A 21960-nucleotide genomic window follows, 5' to 3' on the forward strand; every position below is an offset into this window, starting at 1 on the left:
ATCCCAGCACTTTGGGAGGCCGAGGCGGGTGGATCACGAGGTCAAGAGATCGAGACCATCCTGGTCAACATGGTGAAACCCCGTCTCTACTAAAAAAAAAAATACAAAAAATTAGCTGGGTATGGTGGCACGTGCCTGTAATCCCAGCTACTCAGGAGGCTGAGGCAGGAGAATTGCCTGAACCCAGGAGGCGGAGGTTGCGGTGAGCCGAGATCGTGCCATTGCACTCCAGCCTGGGTAACAAGAGTGAGACTCCGTCTCAAAAAAAAAAAAAGAAATTAGATAATGTAATTCCCCCAGGTTTGTTTGTTTTTGCTCAGGTTAGCTTTGGATATTCTGAGTCTTTTGTAGTTGCCTGTACATTTTAGGATTCATTTTTTAAATTTCTATTTCTGTGAAGAATATAATTGGTTTTTGCAGAATTGTGGAGGTTCCACATTGGTGGTCTAAGATCAGACATGAAGGAATTCTCTAAATTAGTGGACAAAGACTCGCTTCTTCCCTTACTTTCCCGCAAATGACGTCCGTCTCTCTGTGCTAGGCTACCTGGAGCTAGGAGAGCAGTGATACAAGCACCGCTGTGGCCACGACCACTAGGTCTGTCCAGACGGCACTAGGTCTGAAGGTGGCGCAGCTCTGTGACTGCACAAGGCCCACTGTAACAACTACCCACTGCCACCACCTATGTCACTCAAGGCTCCAGGGCTCTACAATCAGCAGGTAGTGAAGCCAGCCAGTCCTCTGTCCTTCCCTTAACTGCGGTAAGTTCCCTTGCTCCCTGGATGGGTTCAGAGGTGCTGTCTGGAAGCCAGGGGTGGAGTCATAAACCTTAGACATCCACCTGGTATTCTGTTCTACCATGGCTGAGCTGGCACTGAATCCACCAGAAAAATCCCTTTCCACTCTTCCCTCCCTTTCCCCATGGCAGAGTAGTCTGTCCGCACTCAGAACATCATAGCAGTCCCATGGAGATCAGTGCTAGGTCACCACTGATGTTCATTAAATGCCCAAGGGCTCTCAGTGAGCTTGTGAATGCTGCCTGCCCTGGAATTCACTCTTCAGGGCAGTGGGCTCCCCTCTGGCCGAGGGTAGGTCCAGAGATGCCATTGAAGGACCAAGGCCTGGATCATGGACTCCTACAGCTCACTTGGTGCTCTCCTCACTTTAGCTGAGCTGGTATCTAAGCTCAAGAAAAATCCTCTTTACTTTTCCCTCAGCATTTATCCAGCACAGGGAGTCTTTCCTCATAGCCACCACAGCTAGGAATGTGCTGGGTTCCACCTGAAGCCAGCACATCTCTCAGTCTCACTCCAGGCCCAAAGCATGTACTACCTGCTCACCACTGAGGATTCTTCAGGGTCCAAGGGCTCTTTCATCACAAAGTGATGAATCCTGCCATTACTGAGTCCTTCCCTTTAAGGTAGCAGGTTCCCTTCTGGCCCAGAGTTTGTCTAGAGATGTTATCCTGAAGCTGGGACCTGAAATGGGGGTCTCATGATTCTGACCAGTACCCTCTCCTACTGTGGCTGAGCAAGTATCCAAGTTGCAAGACAAAGTCCTCTTTCCTATTTCCTCCCCTCAAGTGGAAGAAAGAAGTCTTTCTGCACTCTCCAGGGTTGGAGGAGGGGTGGGCCCCCAAACACACTGGCTGAAGCACAGCACAGCACTTGGACTTGCCTAAGAGTTGCAGTCCTTGTGACCTAAACAGTCTTCAGGTTTATTAAGGACCCCAGACTATTTTATCCCACGGCAGCCAGCCTTTCACAACTCAAGTTCCAACCACGGGGATGAGTAATTCCCCTATGGTTGGGGCTAGTCTAAATGTTTTTTCTGTGGGTGGGTACTGGGTGGGTTCAGCTTTGTTTTGCTTTATGCTATGATGAGGCAGCACTGAGTTCAGGCAAAGTCCCACAGCTGCGGTGCTCTCCCTTCCCCAAGTATGTAGCCTCTCTCCTTGCCACAGGTTCACAGTGGTGGCATCAACAATTCAAGACTGTCTTTTCTATGCTGTTCAGTGCCTCTTTCAGTGATATGATGTTAAAACCATGTCATATGAACACTTAAATAATTTTCAGTTCTTATGGAGGTGCTTTTTTAGATAGTTGCTAAAGTTGTTATTCCTGTGCGGAGCGCAATTGGCAGAAACTTCTATTTGTGACTGCATACATCCTGAATCAGTTTTATCTGGAGTAATAGGCCAAATGTAAAAACAAAGAATCAAACAAACAAACAAAAAAACCACAAAAAACAAAACCCTCTTTCCACTGCCTGAGGATCTTCATCTTCATATGCTTCATATACTTCTATGTCATCAAGAGGTGTTCCTTCAGATTTTCCTAAGTGTCACCCACAAAGCCACTCTCGTTGTCTAGTGGACACTGTGAGAGCCTCTGCTGGAAATGCCTCCCTGGCTCACCCTACCAACCAGCTCCAAGACCCTTCCCTTTACAGCAGTCATGAGGCCAGACTGGAAGAAAGACCCATGAAGCTCCTGTTTCAGTGTCAAGTTGCCGTCTATGAGCAACTCCACGATTCAGCAAGATTTCTTGCATTCTCATAGATAAATTGGGGCCCCCCCAAGGGCTGCTGTGGTTGCATTAATGCCCCAGGAACCTCCTGAGTGTGGTGAGCATGGGGTGATGCCCCAGCAATGTTTCTCAGACTGCCTGAGGGGAACACTGGAACTTTTAACTCATCAGCCCAGTGATGCAACACTCCTAATGGGGAGAGGACAGGGGCACAGGGAACTGTGGCTATTCTGTATCTCAAGGTTTCTACATAACAGATCTTCAGAGAAAAGCGGGAGAACACCAGCAAATGCAAATACACGATGTTATGACTCAGGGTGAAGCTATACTTCACAATGCAGAGGCCTCTGACTTATCAATGGGCAAACAATTATTTCAAAGGCCAGATATGCACTCCTCACAAAGAGACTAGAACTTGCAGACAGCTTGTAAAAGCCATAAGGAAACTGACTGTACTATTATGTTTCTCATTGTACACTGTTAAGATATTTGCCAAAAACATTCACCAGAAAAATACTTTTCCATTTATGAGATTACTACAACGGCAATTTACCAAGACCTACCAATGAATAGTGAAAAATATGAACTGTTCTTCTAAAGCTGGGGAGAAAGAGTATGTGGTATTTATGCCCATTCTTATTATCTGCATAATGTAACCTTTAAAAGTATTTCTCAAAGTGTTTATGGGAGCAAATAAAGTATTCAAAAATGGTTAGAAAGTTCACAAAAACTGTACAAACTCACATATCGTCAACTGTCATTTTCTCAAAGACTTTGCATCCTCATTGCACACAGCCACATTGCTCCCAACCTTGATGGCAAGAAGAATGGCTCCGAAGATAATCCTCTTCCAGTTGGATGGACAAATGTTGATATCAGCACACTTTAGAAGTCTTTTTATGTATACCTGCAAAACAGAGCACTGGCCTTTGATTTAGCTCAATTTAAGTGCTGTGATAAGAATTCTTATGAAAAACCAGAATACTTCTGGTTTTGACCAGAAAGTAGATGCCTTTTACTCTTATGTTCTACAGAGACTTTGTTTCATCAGGTTAAGTAAGGGGCCATATCACAATCACAGTCCAAATATTTCTGCTACCTACTCTGCCCAGCGGGGGTAGATTAACACATCCAAGGAACAATGAATGGAGGGCAGTAGCTCTCAATCACAACATACATGAGAACTGCCTGGGGATACACCCTGGGACTCAGCTTAGACCTACAATGCCACGCATTCCTGCCCATGAACCAAATGGTCTTGTTACTCCTCTTCATCCAAGCCCTCCACATGCCCTGGATGTATGCGCACTGCGTGTGCATGTGTGCGCTGAAGTGTGGGGGGAGAAATCAGAAATCCCTCCTGCTGCCTTTAATAGCAATTGTTCTGTAATGAGAAATGCAAGGCAACATTTAAGCCATAATGATGAATCAACTTAAATGTGTGTATTTGCTTTCATAAGTTTCTCTTAAAGTTCTGAAATAATTTCAGAAACCTACTTTCATTTAAAATCAGGAACATACTACCCTGTTTACAAGATCAATTTCTTTTTTTTTTTGGAAATAGAGTCCTGCTCTGTTGCCTAGGCTGAAGTACACTGGCTTGATCTCAGGTCACTGCACTCTGCCTCCTGAGTTCAAGTAGTTCTCCTGCCTCAGTCTCCCGAGTGGCTGGGACTACAGGGGCGTGCTACCATGCCTGGCTAATTTTTGTATTTTGGTAGAGACAAAGTTTTACCACATTGGCTAGGCCACTCTACAAGACCAATTTCTAAAGATGCTTTATAAATAGAAAATATCTTACCAAACTTATGATTGCTAAGTCAGCATTTAGCCCTTTGGCATGAAACAGGGTACGCATGAATTTGAAAATCATTTTGTGTGCAGGATCATATATAAAGTATTCTTCCGGAACCTGTCCTCGCTGAAAGAAGAAAGGATGCAATGTAAGTATCCATTGAAGAGAGAACCTGAAGCGCTCTTAAGACAGCAGTGTTTACATTTGTACCCATGTATCATTTACAATAATTTTGATTGGTGAGATGTCTTTCAGTTTTTACAATCTGAACAGTGGGATCTTAAAATACCATAATGATTTAATACTCATCAACATTCACTTAAAAATCATATGAGCTAAAGTTCAGAAAATTTTTGTTCTTTTTTACTCTTTGCCCCACATAATTCTATCCAAATGTAAGCTACTCTTAGGCTTTAATGCCTTACTGATGGTATGTCATTCTCTGCAATAAACTTTGAGAAAATACCAGTTTCCTGTAACCATGAGGCTCTAAGCCTATGCTGTTAAATACAATAGTCACTAGCCACAAGTGGCTATTATGTACTTGAGGAAGCACATTTTTAAAATTGTAAACCATGTAAGTTGATTTAAACAAATTATTTTTAATTCTATTCATAAAAGTCACGCTTCTGTGTTATTATATATACTCATATTGCTTGATGCTACTAATAACTGTCTTTTAAAAGATACATTTTCTGTTATTAGGATAGTATATTTACTTATAGTAGATCACTAACTAAACAGAGCTGCAGATCAGTTCTTATTCCAACACATTCTTTTTACAACACCTAAGAGGATTAAATGCAACACGAAATGGGGAAGATTTAAAGATGGCTTTGACTTCAGCATGAAACAAATACAAGTCTATGATGAAAATACAACCTCAATAAAGTGCCACTTACTGTAAATGGGTATAAATGTTCATCAAATATGCCCAAAGTTCTATCTGCATCTCTATAAAATAAGAATGTGCATTACTTCAAAAACTGTTAATATCTTAGTATAGTATCTATTTAGTATAATAATGCCTCCTATGTGCTTTGATGTTTACTTCACCAAAGCAAACAGTTTTTACAAATTCTTCTCCTGGATCCTGCCCTGCAGGTTTCCCGACGTTTTCTTCCTCAGTACATCAGGTCCTGTACTGTGAAGTCCTTCTCACAATAACCAGTCAGAGCTGCCTATAGGTATTGACCCTCCCTAACAGGCAATGGCAGTAAACCAAACATATATTTACTCTTCTTAACCACACACTGAAACACAAGAATGTTTTACAAAGCAGTAGTGGTGGGCAATAAAGTCTTCAGAATTTAATAAATGTAAATGTGATTCTGATTTCCTAGCTTCCTTTTAGTTCTCTGTAGTATACTTTCACAATGTATTTGTTTTCTGTTGCTTGAATTAAAAACTCATCTGCCTTTTTATTTCAAAAGAGGCTAGTCTTTGATTAAACTTTGTAAAACTAATGTATCGTGCCTATGTGATAAACCAGTGGTTCTCCAAATGTGCTCTGTGGACCTCTGGGGATCCCGATGACCCTTTCTGAGAAGGCCTAAGAGGTCGACACTGTTTTTTTTTGTTTGTTTGTTTTTCCTGAAATGGAGTTTCACTCTTGTTGCCCAGGCTGGAGTGCAATGGTGGAATCCTGGTTCACTGCAACCTCCGCCTCCCAGGTTCAGGTGATTTTCCTGCCTCAGCCTCCCAAGTAGCTGGGATTATGGGCACCTACCACCACGTTCAGCTAATTTTTTATTTTTAGTAGAAACAGGGTTTCACCATGCTGGCAAGGCTGGTCTTGAACTCCTGACCTCAGGTTATCCACCTGCCTGGCCTCCCAAAGTGCGGGGATTACAGGCCTGAGCCACCATCTCTGCTGGACACTGTTCTGATAATGATAATAATTCAACCTGAGAAAGTTGATTTAAAAAAATTTCTTTTTTAAATTAAGAAAGTAATACAAAGACCCTGACTGCTTTTTCATAGACACTTGCCATAACTGTATAAAAGCAGAGGTGGATAAAACTGCTGGTTCCTCAGCCTAAATCAAGGCAGTGGTACCAATTACACTGGTAGTAATTCTGTTCTTTATTGTCCCTTACAGTTAAAAAACAGCCTAAAGTCCTTAAGAATGTCTTTGTTGAGGTGGTAAAAATTAATGGTGTTACTAAATCTCGACATGTCTCTTTAATATTCTGAATCAGTAGAAAGCTAAGAAGAAGCACTTCTGCTGACTGCAGTATGGTTGTGTTTAAAAAACTTCATGATTTAATCGTGAACTGAACAATCACCTTTTTCACAGAACATCGTTTTTATTTAAAAGTACTACTGTGCTAGTGCAATGGTTCACCTCTAAAATCCAAACACTTTGGGATACCAAAGCAGGCAGATCACTTGAGCTCCTTCAGAAGTTTGAGAGTAGCCTGGGAAGCATGGTGAAACTCTGTCTCTACCAAAAATACACCAAAATTAGCCAGACGTGGTGCCACACCTCTGTGGTCCCAGCCACACAGGAGTCTGAGGTGAGAGAATTGCTTCAGCTGAGATCATGCCAATGTACTACAGCCAGGTGACAGAGTGAGACTCAGTCTAAAAAAAAGGGACAACTATCATTCTCAAAAATAAATGAACTGAGGTTGTCACTTCAAGGAAAATAAACATGAGTTCCCAATCACAAATTAAGCTTTCCTGAGGACTTTGAAATCTCGTTCCTTCTACTGTAGGCTTGACAGCTTTTCAACACTTAAAGACTTTTAAAATAATATTGGTGGTTCAAAGTAATTTTTGACACAATAAAACATAAACCAATATATTCCAAATAACTAATGCATGATATTATAAATGCAAGTATTGGGGGAAAGATCCATTAACCATGAAAGACAGATTAGTGAGTACTGACCAAATAAATTTATTAATATGTATAATACCACTGCAACTAATTTAAAAAAGTATCACTTGTCAAGTTTTCACTTATTATTAAATACCCACAAGTGTCTCAAAGCTTTAAAAATGCACCTTTTACCAACTACATACTTGCATGAGATTAGGTCATGTCATTGCTTCCCTTTTTTGACTACAGGCATGCACTAGCATGCTCAGCTATTTTTTGTATTTTTAGTAGAGATGGGTTTCACCATGGTGGTCAGGCTGGTCTCAACCTTCTGACCTCAAATGATCTGCCTTGGCCTCCTCAAAGTGCTGGGATTACAGGTGCCTCCCACCACACCTGGCCATCTTATTGTTCTTTAAAGCAAATTTCAAAGAAAGGCCTAGAGAATCCAGCTGTCTTCTATTAAGTGCGACATTCAAGGTCTTCAATAATATAAATACATGACACACTTTTTACTCAACTTTTCATTGTAGAAAATCTATTTTCTCATTAAAATTTTATGTTAACAATATTGTTCTCAAGGAGTATTTGCTGTTGTCACCACCTGGGTCATGGGTTACTACTGACATCTACTTGGTACAGGCCACCAGTGCTGCTAAACTTTCTGCAATGCACAGGACAGTCCTGTGACAAAGTGTTATCTAGATCAAGATATCACCAGTGGTAAGGCTGTGAAATCTAAACTAAAAATAGATTTTGAAAAAAATCTCAATTTTATAGTTCTATGACAGTAAATATCAATATCATCAATGTAAACACATACTCTTTGAGATTCCCAATCATTTTAAGAATTAAAAGTCTTAAGGACAAAGGAAAACACAAGTAATTTGCTTGGATATTTTGGTAGGCCCAATACAGCTCATGATGTCTAGAGCTGCGACCCGAAGAGCTTGATAGCTTGCAAAGTAATTAGCCAGAATAACAAGACAGTTTTTAAAAAAAGCTTACCTTTTCTTGATAAGGTAATATATCCAACGCCACACTGTGGAAGGAAAAACGTTCATAACAATAGATGTTAGCATTTGTTAGGTCTGAAGACATTTTTTTAAAAGGGTGTGGTGGAAACTCTCCTAGCGGCCCTGAAATTAAAACCTCCTAGTTCAGAACAGTACCATAAGGACACTTTCTTGTTTTCATTTCTTGGATTTTAGCAAAAATATGAGAACAAAAATGCAAGGCAATACAATACACTGTTAGAACGTGTTTCTGTTGATGATTATGATATATAAATAACATATTTACCTGTTATATGTTCTTCTACCATAACACCTTTGATCACATGCAATTTATTTTATGTATTTATTTATTGTGTGACCCAGAGTCTTGCTCTGCTGCCCAGAGCAACCTTGGCTCACCACAACCTCCACCTGCTGAGTTCAAGCAATTCTCATGCCTCAGCCTCCCAAGTAGCTGAGACTACAGGTTTGTGCCACTATGCCCAGCTAATTTTTGTATTTTCAGGAGGGATGGGGTTTTGCTATGATGGTCAGGTTGGTCTCAAACTCCTGGCCTCAATTGATCTGCCTGCCTCAGCCTCCCAGAATGCTGGGATTACAGCTTGAGCCACCTACCTCATGCAATTTATATCTATGTGTACATACGTTTAAATTTCAGCCGCACAGTAGTGGTTTCTTTTTTAAGATGTTAGGCCCTGCATTTTAATTTAGTTCACGGTCTCCTACCCACCCATTTTTTAAATTATTTCCCAAAAAAATGCATAACATAACGAAAGTGGTTTATAACAAATAAAATTAATTGAAATTGCTTTTGCATAATTATTAGAAAATATATTAGTAAACATAAGCTCACATGACATCAATGATATAGGTACAGCAATCCTGAAATAAGCAGTGCTAACAAGGTAGTGTAGCACGACACAGTGTAATATCAATGGCAGGTATCTTCAGTTAGTTTAACTGAAATATTTATGAACAGATACAACTCTTCAGATATATGTAACTGTATTCCTAAGTTACCCACTGATACTGTGTAGCAGAAACAAGAAGTTCTCTTACATAAGTTATGTGCTTCCATCTGCCCTCAGCATCTACAATGAGGTTCAAAGTAACTGAGGGAAGGCAAATCTCAATTTTAGTAATAGCACTTTTTAAAAAGCCTGTAACATTAGCACTTCAGATAGATATGTCTATAGTGCTTCAAGTAGTTTTCATCTCTGAAATAATTTTAAAATCACAGAATTTGAAGCTATATGCTGGAAAGGACCCATGACCTTACAGGACATTTAATCCAACATTGTGTATTCTCATTCATACGTGGGAGCTAAGCTATGAAGATACAAAGGCATAAGAATGATACAATTGGCATGGTGCCATTCCCATGGTAAGAAGCAAATTCTCATTCTGGTATTAAACCAATGTGAGTTTTTCTTTTTGTTTATTTGCAGAAAAGTGATATATTTATTTATTTAGAGAGAAACAGGAGAAGAGAGAAAGCTTCCACAAGAGAGAGTGTGTGGAAGCAGGACCCCAGAGGGGAAATCCAGGAGGGGAAAGAGACCTCCCACTGTGGCAGATAACATGAGTTTTTCTAAATACTTTTAAAATACATCTGATCAAACAAGAGTTTTCACTCTTTTTCTTGGCAGAAAAAACAATGTTATCTCACTATCTATTTGGGATTTCTTTGCTTCAGAAGGGTTGAATTCCAATGCCATATCCATACAGAGAGAAAAGAAAAAATATGTAATCACTTATAACAATTTATCAACTCATTTATTCGACAAGGAAGCCATTTCGCTACCTCTATTTTTATTCTTATCTATTGGGAAAAGGGACAAAGAATTAAACATAAAGATAAATCTAAGACTCCATTACATGATAAATTGTGTTGATAAAAAGGCGGTAAAATGTATAAACAAAAAATTGAGATGTTTCACTAACATAAGAACTAAAAGAGTATATCATGTTAAAACAACGCAAGTGAATGTGAAAATTTTAAAAATTTAAACCAGTATGAGTTTTGCTAAACACTTTCTATAATACATCTCATCAAACAAGAGTTTTCACTCTCTTTCTTGGCGAAAAAAACAGTGTTGTCTCACCATCTGCTTGATATTTCTTTGCTTCTGGATGATCAGAAGGGTTGGACTCCAAAGCCCTATCTATATAGAGAGAAAAGAAAAAAGATGTCATCATTATAACAATTTATCTACTCATTTATTCTACAAGGAGGCCATTTCACTACCTCTACTTTTATTCTTATCCATTGAAATGAATGTATAGACATAAGACAAAGCCAGACAAGGTGGCATATGCCTGTACTCCCAGCTACTCAGGTGTATAAGATAAGAAAATCCTTCGATCTCAAGTCAGAAATTTAGGCCAGCATGCGTAACATAGTGAGACTCTTTTTTTATTTAAAAAAAGAAAAAAAGAGGTAAATGTTCCATTTGAGTTGTGTAAAATCAACTTTGAATAAAACAAATCAAGATGGCAATACATTTTAAAAGAGAAGCCTATTTTATAGGCAAAATATAAGATGTATTCTGGAGTTTGAAAAATTTTTTAAAAAGTAAATTCAGCATATTTGTCACTTCCATGTCATTGTGAAGACACAGAACCTTAGTTCTGTTGAGCAGCTGTCTTCCATTGTCATGCGAGATCTCTGTCTTCATTTCTTCATTAGTAATACATACGGAGAACACACACAAGCCTTCTTTGTATTGGAAGGGGCCAAATGAGACATGCATAAACTGTATTGTAATCCTAAAGAATAACAATAAAGAGGCTTTTTAAGGCTCTCATCCAACACGACTCATCTATGAACTGGTGTGTAAAATCACTCACAGGCTTTCCTTACACCGGGAACCAGCATATAAGTTTATACAAGTACTTACACATTTTGTGTATAAAGGTATAATCAATTCACATAATATATTTGTTTATTCAAAATTCTTAAATATCTTGAAAAGTGAGTATAGTACTCCAAGTTACAAAGTCACATTCATCATGAGTCTTAATTATTCTACCTCTGAAAAAAACTAAGTGCCCAACCAAAGATATTTTTTTTGTTTTGTTTTACTCTAAGTTCTGAGATACATGTGCAGAACGTGCAGCTTTGTTACATACGTATACATGTGCTCTGGTGGTTTGTGGCACCTATAAATGCATCATCGAGGTTTTAAACCCCACATGCATTAGGTATTTGTCCTAATGTTCTCCGCCCCTTACACCCCACCGCACAATGAACCCGCTAGTGTGTGATGTTCCCCTCCCTGTGTCCATGTGTTCTCATTGTTCAACTACCACTTATGAGAGAGAATATGTGGGGTTTGGTTTTTGTTCCTGTTGTTTGCTGAGAATCATGGCTTCCAGATTCTTAAACTTTACTTTCTTATCCTTGAACGAAATGCTGTTGTCAGATGGGGGAAGGAAAAAGGGGGAGCCATGGCAGCAAACACTCTTCCACGGACAAGGTTTGGCATTTTAACCTTCAATGATTATGTTATACGTTAAAAGTCTACATTGACATTTCATGTCTTTTGAAAGCTTTGACCACGAACCATCCCTACTTCTCTTTTAGAACAAGGAGGTAAATAAAGTCTGTTAAGTCACCAGAATAAATCTAGAGACACATTTTGTATTAAAGTAAGAATTTTAAAGGCATCAGAGCCTCATGGGTAAACTCCTTTGGGGGGAAAAAAACACCCATTTTTCTTTAACCCTGGCCATGACATTTCACACCTTTCACAATTATTTTAAGCACCCTCCATTTTCTTTCCTTTTGTGTTCAAATTACAGTTAGAAAAAAATAAGCACCTATCAAGGTGACTTAAAGCAACCCATTAAGAATATCCTATCATCTCTCCTATGACAAACTTCATTCTGATTTCAAAGAAGAAATCCCCAAATACTTCAGTATGAATTGTCCTGAGATTTAGCTATTTTAACGAAGGAAATAATTAGGCACTTACCTGGTACCTTCACTTAGGTACCATGTGGATAGATACAAAAAAAGAATGATATGGGTACTGGAAAATTGGAGTATTTGAATTTTTATTGAAAAAAGGAAGAGAATATCCCAAAAAAGCCTCAACAAAGTCCCACAGAATAATAAACAGAGCTACAGACAAGAAAAGACATAAATAATTGGTCCCAGGCCAGCCTGATAGAATGCGATGAGGGAGAAAAAACTGGGTGTTTGGGAGGGGAGGAGAAAAGAAACTGACTGGACTCCGTGGAGAAACACTAAGCGATGGAAAAAGGAACGCAAAGCAGAGTCAGCCTTTGTTTCTGACCAGCCCCGGTAAAGCTGGCTACAGGCAAAAAGGAGCCTGGGGTAGGGGATGACCCCCAGGTGACCTTGAAGACAGTAGCAGCCAGAGGGGTGGCCAGGGCAGATGGCACTGCCACCTCCTTACCTTCAGGCTTCTCCCCATCACAGATGTCGTGCACAGGACAGCCCTCACCAGCTTCAACTGTCAACTCCGCAGGTTCTACAGCAGCAGCTGAGGGCCCTGCTGCTGTCGTGTCCTCAGCTGCTGCCTCACAGATTTCAGACTCAGGAGGACACCCTGACTTCTCATCCTGGTCCAACTCTTGGCTGACCTTGGTGCGCACACAACAGCTCAGTATGTTCCCCATGGGGCACCTCTACTCCTGTCTGCCGCCACCTGTGCCTCTGCTCACAGTGTTGGCCAGGCACTCCTGCTGCCCTAGGCCTAGGCTATGCTGCACTTTCAGAGATAGTCTTGCCCGCTGCTCGCCTGCCCACCCCACAGCCCGGCCCCAGCCAGGGCTCGAGCCAAGGCCCGCACCCTGCCACCTCTCCTGAGTTGACTTGTCTGGGAGGGTGGAAAAACAGCTGGCTAATTTAATAGGTTGGGAACCCAACAAACGCTGAGATACAACTGCCTGAAGAGAGTACAAAAGGAGCTCCTCTTCCTTCTGCAGTCACCTACAGACTGAAACCCACTGGCCCAGGTGGAAGCCCAGGCACGTGACTCACAAAAGCCAGGGGGACTAAGGTTTTCATTCATCACCCACCAGCTTCCTGAGCTTTTTAGTCCTAAAAACAGAGTGGTTCATTATTGGAAGCCATCTTCCTCTAGGAGTTCTATACAAAGTGGCAGTTGGTAGAGTGGGTCCCATTAGCAACCAAGTTGAACTTTTATTTGCTGACTCAATGTAGATACACCTGAATTGTTCACTGCTTTTGTAATAAAATACTCCTCTCCTGTCTTCCAATGAGTGGTAGTTTTTGTCTGTAACCTGATGACAGAAATTCCTGGGACCCTAGCTCTACTCTCACTAAAGAGTTATGGCTGTGTGGGCCAGGCGCGGTCGCTTATACCTGTAATCCCAGCACTTCAGGAAGCCAAGGTGGGCGGATCATGAGGTCAAGAGATCAAGACCATCCTGGCCAACATGGTAAAACCCTGTCCCTACTAAAAATACAAAAAAATTAGCTGGGCTTGCTGGCGTGCACCTGTAGTCCCCTTGGGAGGCTGAGGCAGGAGAATTGCTTGAACCCAAGAGGCGAAGGTTGCCAAGATTGCGCCACTGCACTCCAGCCAGGCACCTGGCAACGGAGCGAGACTTTGTCTCAAGAAAAAAAAAAAAAAGAGTTATCTTTGTGTGTCTTGAATGACACCTTAGGACCATCCTGCCTCCACCTCCTTCTCCATAAATTAGAAACCTAACTTGTCCCCCCAAGCTCTGAAGTGCTGAAACTTACCAATTTCCTTTTCTCCCCTGTTTCTTCCTTCCATGGCAGGGACTTTCAGGTTTTCTCTCTTTTACTAACAAAGCACTAAGCATGATTTTGTTATATAAAATCAAGAGCTGTAAAGTGGGTTACCACAGTCCTAACTCAATAAAAATGAATACTGAACATCTGGCAAGCAGTATATGCCTGACAGTGTTCCAAGTGGGCTATGCTGATTTAGCCCTCAGAAATAATCTCACCAGTTTTAGAGAAGACATTGAGATGGAGAAGGTAAGTTATCTCCCCAAGGTCACATGACTGCCCAGGCTGGGGCCATTATTTGATCTCAGGTACTATGAATTCCCCAATTCCTCAAGCGTGATTATCAGAAAGTGCATTATTCTATTTTCATACTGCTATAAAGAAATATCTGAGGTTGGGTAATTTATAAAGGAAAGAAGTTTAATTGACACATTCCACATGGCTGTGGAGGCCTAAGGAAACTTACAATCATAGCAGAAGGGGAAGCAGTTACTTCGTACATGGCAGCAGCCCAAACAGTGTGAGCATGTGAAGGAGCAACTGTCAAACACGTATAAAACCATTAGATCTCAAGAGAACTCACTCACTATCACAAGAACAGCATGGGGGAAAGTGCCCCCATGATCCAATTATCTCCCACTGGGTTCCTCCCACAACTTGTGGGGATTATAAGAATTACAATTCAAGATGAGATTTGGGTGGGGACATGACCAAACCATATCAGAAAGTACAGGTAGAAGTCAAGCTTGGAAGGGAAGTGACATTATAGACTGGCATATTTTTTTAAAAAAACGTTTTTTTTTTTGTTTTTTTTTTTAATGTGAATTTTAAAATGCCTCGCCTTCATTCAACACTGATGAAGTCCCTTCTACATGCCAGACACCATATGTGTGAAACAGTCCCAAGTTTCAATGAGGGTAGGCAGATACAAAAATAAAGGCTTAAGAAGTTCAGTTTTCTGAGATCACACTACTGGACAGTGTATGAATCTGAGATACAAATCCACCTCTATCTGACCCCAAATTTGACACTGGGGTAGTTTTAATTTTATTCTGAAAATTTGAGTCATTGAACCATACAAAGGTGAGGAGTCTCTGTCAGATGTGTGTGTAATGGTCTGTATAATAAGAAAGGACTGAAGGAAGCAAAAGACCAATTAAGAGACTATCTAAAGGAAGACTGATGCTAAAGGCAGTGGCAGTGAAAAAAGTGGAGGAAAAAATTTTGTGATTATTGGGGAGACAGAATAGGAAGTACTTGGTCATGAGATGTGAAAGCAGGGAAGTAGAGGGAAAAACAGGGCTGCTTGGGCTCTGCTGGGGAAGACTGGATACAGAGTTGTACCTTTCTCCTGGCAGAGAATGTAGGAAGAGAAATCAGTAAGGAGGAAAAGACAGTTTTTTACGCTCAGTGTCACATTAAAATGGAACTCTCTGGTCAAAGTTGAATATAAATCTCTGTAGGCTAAGACCATTTGTGACATCCTAACATATGTTTTTAAAAATAACATACATACTAAATCAAACCATTAAGAGTAACTGGGGAAATTTCCTAAAATTTACATGCTAAGTATATCACCATTTTTTATTACTTTCATGGATTAACTCTGAATCTATGATTATAGCAAATGAGGGATATTACATAAAATAAAGCTAATATTTTAAATTTAAAATTCTATTATCCTCAGTGAATAGAGAAAGCAACTGAAGCCATGGGCATGGAAGTGATTGCCTTGAGAGGTTGTGTATACTAAGGAGAACTAGAAAGAAAGAAGACCTTGAGAATAGGGGGATATACATGACATTAACTAAAGCTTGCAAAAGTGAGCACTCGGAGTCAAGAAACTGGCCTTTGAATCAGGAACGGCTGCTTTTGTGAGGCATTGGAAAGGAGATAATGTCTGATTTCATTTCTGTAACAGCAGCACCTAGCTTTTACGCTTTTATACTAAAACAATGAAACGTATATTCATGATATTAAGGTATGAAAAGGCTTCACAGTTTAAAAAATTGGTAACAATATAGGGAAAACCTATATAATTGGACAATATCAAAATTGGTAAGGTATATCACCAATAGACAATATTAAGAGATGTCAAAAGCAACTCTCAGTAGATAATATAATCTACATATATATTATGTAAATACACACATGCATACAAACATCTACATGTTGACACAGAATAAAAGATTTATATCCAAAAATATCAAGAATTTTTACAAATCATTAAGAAAAAATACAAATAACCCAACAGAAGACACATGGCCCAATAAACATATGTGAAGTTGCTCTGTGAGTAGTTATCAAAAAATATAAGACAAAATCTCAATGCAATACCACTATACCCACTCCAGAATATCAAAAATGCAAAAAGGCAGAAAGCACCAAGTATAGAGAAGAAGGTGAAATTTCTGGACTGTTCATTTACTGCCAATGAAGAGTGTAAACAGGCACAATCACTTTGAAAAACTGACAGCATCTTTATACATCAGCATAGCCTATAACCCAGGAATCTCTTTCCTACACATTTTCCCAACAAAAATGAATAAATGTTCACCAATAAAAACATACATCAAAATCTTCACAATAGTGCATACTCCAGTAGCCAGAGACTGGAACCAAACTAAATGCCCATGAACAATAAGATAGATTGTAGTATTTTCACATAGAGGAATATGATACAACAAGAATAAAGAAACTACAACTCACAAATACATAATATTAATGAAAAGAAGCCAGACATAAACTAGTACATGTTTATGGTTTAATTTATATAAAGTTCTTGCAGAGTAAGAGAATGACTGAAAGGAACAGGAAGGCACTGTTTCTTTTAAAAAGGAAGACTTACTATAAAAACAATGTCAGCAGAAATAAATAGTGGATGGAACTAAACTGTGTCAGAAAGTGACACAGTTGATGTACATTCTAGTGAAAGCTCCTTATCTTGACCTGGACTGAAAGAAGCAGTGTTGTAGAGGCCAACAAAAGTGAGAATATGCTAAAGGTCTTTGGGTTAAGTTAGAGATACTATTTTAAACTACTTTGGGGGGGGCGGGAAGGACAAAATAAATAAAAATAATAAGATGGCAGAATAAAGTCCAAGTATATCAATAAATGCAAAATTTAAAACTTAAAGTTACTAGTCAAAAGAAAACGACAAATTGAAAATGTTAACAAAATAAACTATTTGCTATATAGTAAAAAGGTTGATAGTAAAAGAAGTGAAAAAATATAAATAAAACTGGTCAGGTTTATTAATAATTGGGAAAAAAGAAGCCTGAAAACAAAAAGCACAATTAGAGATAGAGAAGATCACTAAATAATGATGGAAAGTCCAAGTCACCAATTAAAAAAAAAAAAAAATTCTGAACAGGTACACACCTAACAAAATAAGCCTAAAATTTATACAAAACAAAAAATTCACAGAATTTCAAAACAAAAATGGTAACTCCAATATCACTGTAGGAGAATTCAACACACTGTTCTCAACTTTTGCCATCAATTCTCTAACCGTTCTCAGACTTTGTCTTCTCTTTAGATCAGATCCAAAGCACTGAATGAATGTTTTTGTTGTTTCCCATACCATGTACATAAACCAACTGGACAAGGAGGAAACTCATGGATCTTAAGGACTAAAGGTCAATCCAGATGCATTCTGAACTCTTTTAGAGAAAGCTATTTTGTGATTAGTTTAAACAATAAACTCAAGATTGTTAGCCTCTAAAAACCGTCAGGTACTGAGTGGTACACTGCTGCCATGACACCGTGTTCATTTGCATGTCAATCATGTTTGCCTTTAAAGTCCTAGTAAGACAAAGGTCTTAAACTGTTACCTTTTCTGAGCCTCCTTTATCTAATGAGAGGAAGATACTCTCTCTAGATTAAATGTTTGTATATAAGGTGTTGATAGAGGTTAAAAAAACGTTTGTGCTATTTAAGCCTCTGGTAACAACGACTTTTTTAAATAAAAGGATTATAGGAGTATAGAAAATTATACTACCCGAAATCCACTTGGAATTTAATATATCCACAAAGACTACCAATTTTGCCATACAACTATTGGAAAATCATATTTTATATACCGAATAATTGCAATGAGTCACTTTAAACATACCAATTATACTTTACCTATATGGCATATTATCCACATTACTTGCTGTGTTTCTTAAAATATGCACATATAAATTCAAGGTAGGTCTTCTAACACTTGCCCATACCTGGTTCCCTTGCCTTCCAGGCACACAGGAAGATTACACTTCCTGTCTTTAGTACTTAGGTGAGACCACATGATTAGTTCTGGTCAACAGATCATGAATGGAAGTGCCAAGTGTTGCTTGCAGGCCAGTGCAAGTAATTATATGTGTGAGACCCTCCGGCACTCTTACTCTGCCATAGTGACAAGAAGGGACCTCAAAAGATGGTCAAGCCCCAAAATCAAAGTAGCTTAGATCACAAAAGGCAGCCACCCTAGAGAGCTGTCCAGATCCAAACAGACTTTCTAAGAGTAAAAAACAAACTTTTATTGTGTTATCCCACTGAGAGTTGGCACTTCAATGTTACCTCAGTAGAGCACAGGCCAAGGTTCTCAACAGCAGCACTACTGTCATCTTAGGCTAGATAAATAATTCATTGTGGTCTCTGTCCTGTGCACTGTGGGATGTTAAACAACATCCCTGCCATCAACCTACTAGATACCAAAAACACCTCTTGTCATTGATCTCCTCCTCCTCACTATCTTTGAGAACCGCTGGCATAGATTGACCTACTAATATAATATGTACATATTTATGTATGGCTGATGAATATATATGTAAACTTTTTGAGTATATTTAAGTCAAATGTCATATATTCTCATGCTTTATTTCCTACTAGGGTCAGATATTTTATAGGCTCTTAAGAAATATGAATTCCCATTTCTCAAAGCAGTAAAGTTAACTCATACTTTTTTAAAAAAAATCAATTATAGCACAAGTCTCTCTATATTAGGGTAAATAAAACGTCCCAAGAGTATATAAATCCATACATACTATTCTGTTCATTTCAGAGGACTCATAGCTCCCAACTGGATGGACATTTCCAATGGTTTCCAAGCCTTCTTCATCCACATGTATGTTCCATCAGAGCTATCAGATGGAGAGAGTTCAAATGAAGAGCCAGATCTGTAGTCTGTATCCAGCGAAACCAAATTATTCCCAGAAGTATGTTTTGTACATTCACTCCTGTCTTTGTTTCATTTAAACAGAGAGAGAGAAAAAGATGATTGATTCACAAAAATATAACTGTTTCTCATGTCCTAAAAATATAAGTGCAAATAATTTGATATAGCAAAAAAGCTGGCTCAAAAAAAAAGCAACAACAACTGTAGCATTTTCTATATCCTAAGCAATGAAAACATCAAGAGGCAAAATCTTTAAAATAACCTACTGAAATATTTTCTAATAGACAAAAAGAAAATTTAGTCATCTTTCACTTCTGTAATATTTCCAAAAATGTAAATAAAGCCTCATATTCCTATGTTTCCCAAGATATTTATTTTTAAATATTTGCCAGGAAACTCCTTTTCCTCTGTGTACACTATTTAACTTCATAGATTAAATAATGTAGGGTACTCATAATTGCCTCCCTATAAGGAAATAAACTTGTTCTGGCAGTCACTTTTAGAAAACCTACAGACAACCAAGGGTTTGTACATGCATCTCTATGCACCGATCTGATTATACCAGGGGACAAACTGAACAAACTGAAGGGACTGGACATACCACGTGTCTATATCCAATCCCTTCAGTTTGTTCTATTTTCATGGGCGTACAAACACCAGATACATTTTCTCTAGCATTTAGTAATAGGATAACCAAACAGAAGAGGAAATGTTTAACAGGTATTATTTCACGTTCTTCACTTTAAAAAATACATATAGCGCCCTCTGGTTGTGTATCTACAAAAATTGCTAAACAAGAAAAATTTTTTAGGATTAAAAAAAATCAATCAGATTAGACAAAACCTATATTATCTCATTTTACCCTTTGGCACAGCTTTGCTCTTAACAAATAGCAATGATATGCTACCCTAAGAGATGATTTGATGAATGTCATACCACTGGTTGAGGTAAGTGGGGGAAAAGTCAGTTAGAAGTACTGTCTATACTAAGCAGGAATAAGCCTGTGTATAACAGCCAAAGAACAACAAAGATTAAGAGTGGTGTTATTAATGTTGTTTTAGATAGGGTGAAAAATGGGGTATGGAGCAAAAGTCACAAGGAAAATAAATGTTACCCCACTCCAATTTTGTCTAGATCCATCCCTCCGTAAAACTGATAGTACCTTGAAATCTATCTGAAGATAATCCTAAATGTAAGTTCAGTTATATTATCTAAAAGAAAGCAAAGAAACTTAAGGTTAGTAATATTTATCAGAGACACTTATGTCTATCCATTCATCAGTTTTACTGAGAGCTTTTTCATTTTACTTGGGGGAATCAAATATATCCTGTGGTGGCACATTTTCATGTTTCTCTTCTTTGAGAGACATTTCCTCTGGAGTTACTCTAGTTCTGTTAGAGTCTTCTATATCTATAAAATCATCACTAAAGTCTTCACTTAAATCATTCTTGTCAGAAGATGACAAAGAAGACAAGGAAATGTCATCCACATCATCACTCAGGTATTTCGTTTCAGCATCATGTTTCATGCTCTGGTTGTTTTTTGTTCTGTAACTTTCATTTTCAATCAGTTCTTGGTCCTTATTAGTAGCTCTGTCCTCAGCCAAAACTGTAGCATCTTCCTTTACATATGTGTCAGCAGGTGAATTTTTATTTCCATCAACTGTGATAGTCCCAGAAAATGGAGATCGGCTAGATTTCAGTAGAGAGGGATGAATCATTCTATAGCCTAAAGTAGAAGTTACACCTGGACCGTTTGGTAAAGCCAACTTCTTTCCACCAGCAGCATAAGGCCTATTAAATCCATACCCCAAATGTTCATTCCCATTGAGTACTTCTGACTGCTGCAAATTTCTTGTTAGCATACTTGACTGGAGAGGCACTCTAATGGATGGCTGTTGGTTTTGATAAGGCTTTGTAAGATTCACAGCTCTATTAAAGGAATGTGATCTGGTTATAGATGCAGGTGGAAGGAATGAATTCTGAATGGAATGTGAAAAACTTTGTGATCTTACCATTTTTTCACAATTAATAGATTTACTACTGTCTGGGGATTAAGTTAGGCTTTCACCAGAACTGCTTCAGGTGGTACAGGAGTTTGCTCTAGGCCTTTGCATTGCTACTAGCCAAACGGTTTCCATAAAATCCGTTCGACTCCAAAATCCGTGATTTTGGAGTATTGACCAAAGAATATGAAGTCCTTCCTAATAATGTGCTTAGACGGTACAGAAAAAGACTTTTGGTGTAACTCCTCTGTAGATGACACTAACATAGTGGATGGCTTTGCTAACTTTGATGTGAATAACAAAATACTTTTCAAACCTCCCTTTATCCCATTTTTATCAAACATTCTTTGAGTGGTAACATGTTTTTTAGGATCAATTATTTTATCGTGTGAATTGTGAGTATTGTTAGGCTCTTCGGCACCTTGTGCACAAAGTTGGTATTTATTTGCTTTTCTCCAATTAAATGAATGAGATGATGAAGAGCCATTATTTTTGATGTAACTTTTGAGGTTACTATTCTTGGAAGTTCCTAATAAATTAACAGGTGTCCCATTTGGCATTGGCTGCAATGTACTTCCTAGAGATTTTATTCCATACTTTGGCAACTTGGAACCCAAAAATATCTTGATTTGTGCTTTTTGTTCCATGAGCTATAAGGTGCATTTGTTATTAAAATTTGACAGAATATGTGAAGAGAAAAAAGAAGTATATTAAACATTCCTAAATAAGGATAATTAAATTATAATACGATACTTATACTTTTATATGCAGAAAAGCCCAAAAGCTACTCATGATTTCCACAGAACTCCTAGCAAATAATGAATGCACTAATTAATAACTTTATGTTGGAAGAAAATAAAGAACTTTTTTTTTAACTTT

At 38.6% G+C, this 21960-nt stretch overlaps 1 long non-coding RNA gene and 1 pseudogene across 1 annotated transcript; both read right to left on the reverse strand.

Annotated features, from left to right (window-relative positions):
- Window positions 1-1690: 1690 nt before the first annotated feature.
- On the reverse strand, window positions 1691-5275 carry LOC119468897. The gene is made up of 3 exons (XR_005197704.1): window positions 5226-5275; window positions 4330-4449; window positions 1691-3435 (listed from the first exon to the last, which is right to left on the reverse strand). It is a non-coding gene; the product is annotated as an uncharacterized LOC119468897 (long non-coding RNA).
- Window positions 5276-18742: 13467 nt separating this feature from the next.
- On the reverse strand, window positions 18743-21743 carry LOC108293212 (annotated as a pseudogene).
- Between the last annotated feature and the right edge of the window lie 217 nt (window positions 21744-21960).

The sequence above is a fragment of the Cebus imitator genome, unplaced genomic scaffold (assembly GCF_001604975.1).
Source record: "Cebus imitator isolate Cc_AM_T3 unplaced genomic scaffold, Cebus_imitator-1.0 Scaffold525, whole genome shotgun sequence".
In the NCBI taxonomy this organism is placed as follows: domain Eukaryota; kingdom Metazoa; phylum Chordata; class Mammalia; order Primates; family Cebidae; genus Cebus; species Cebus imitator.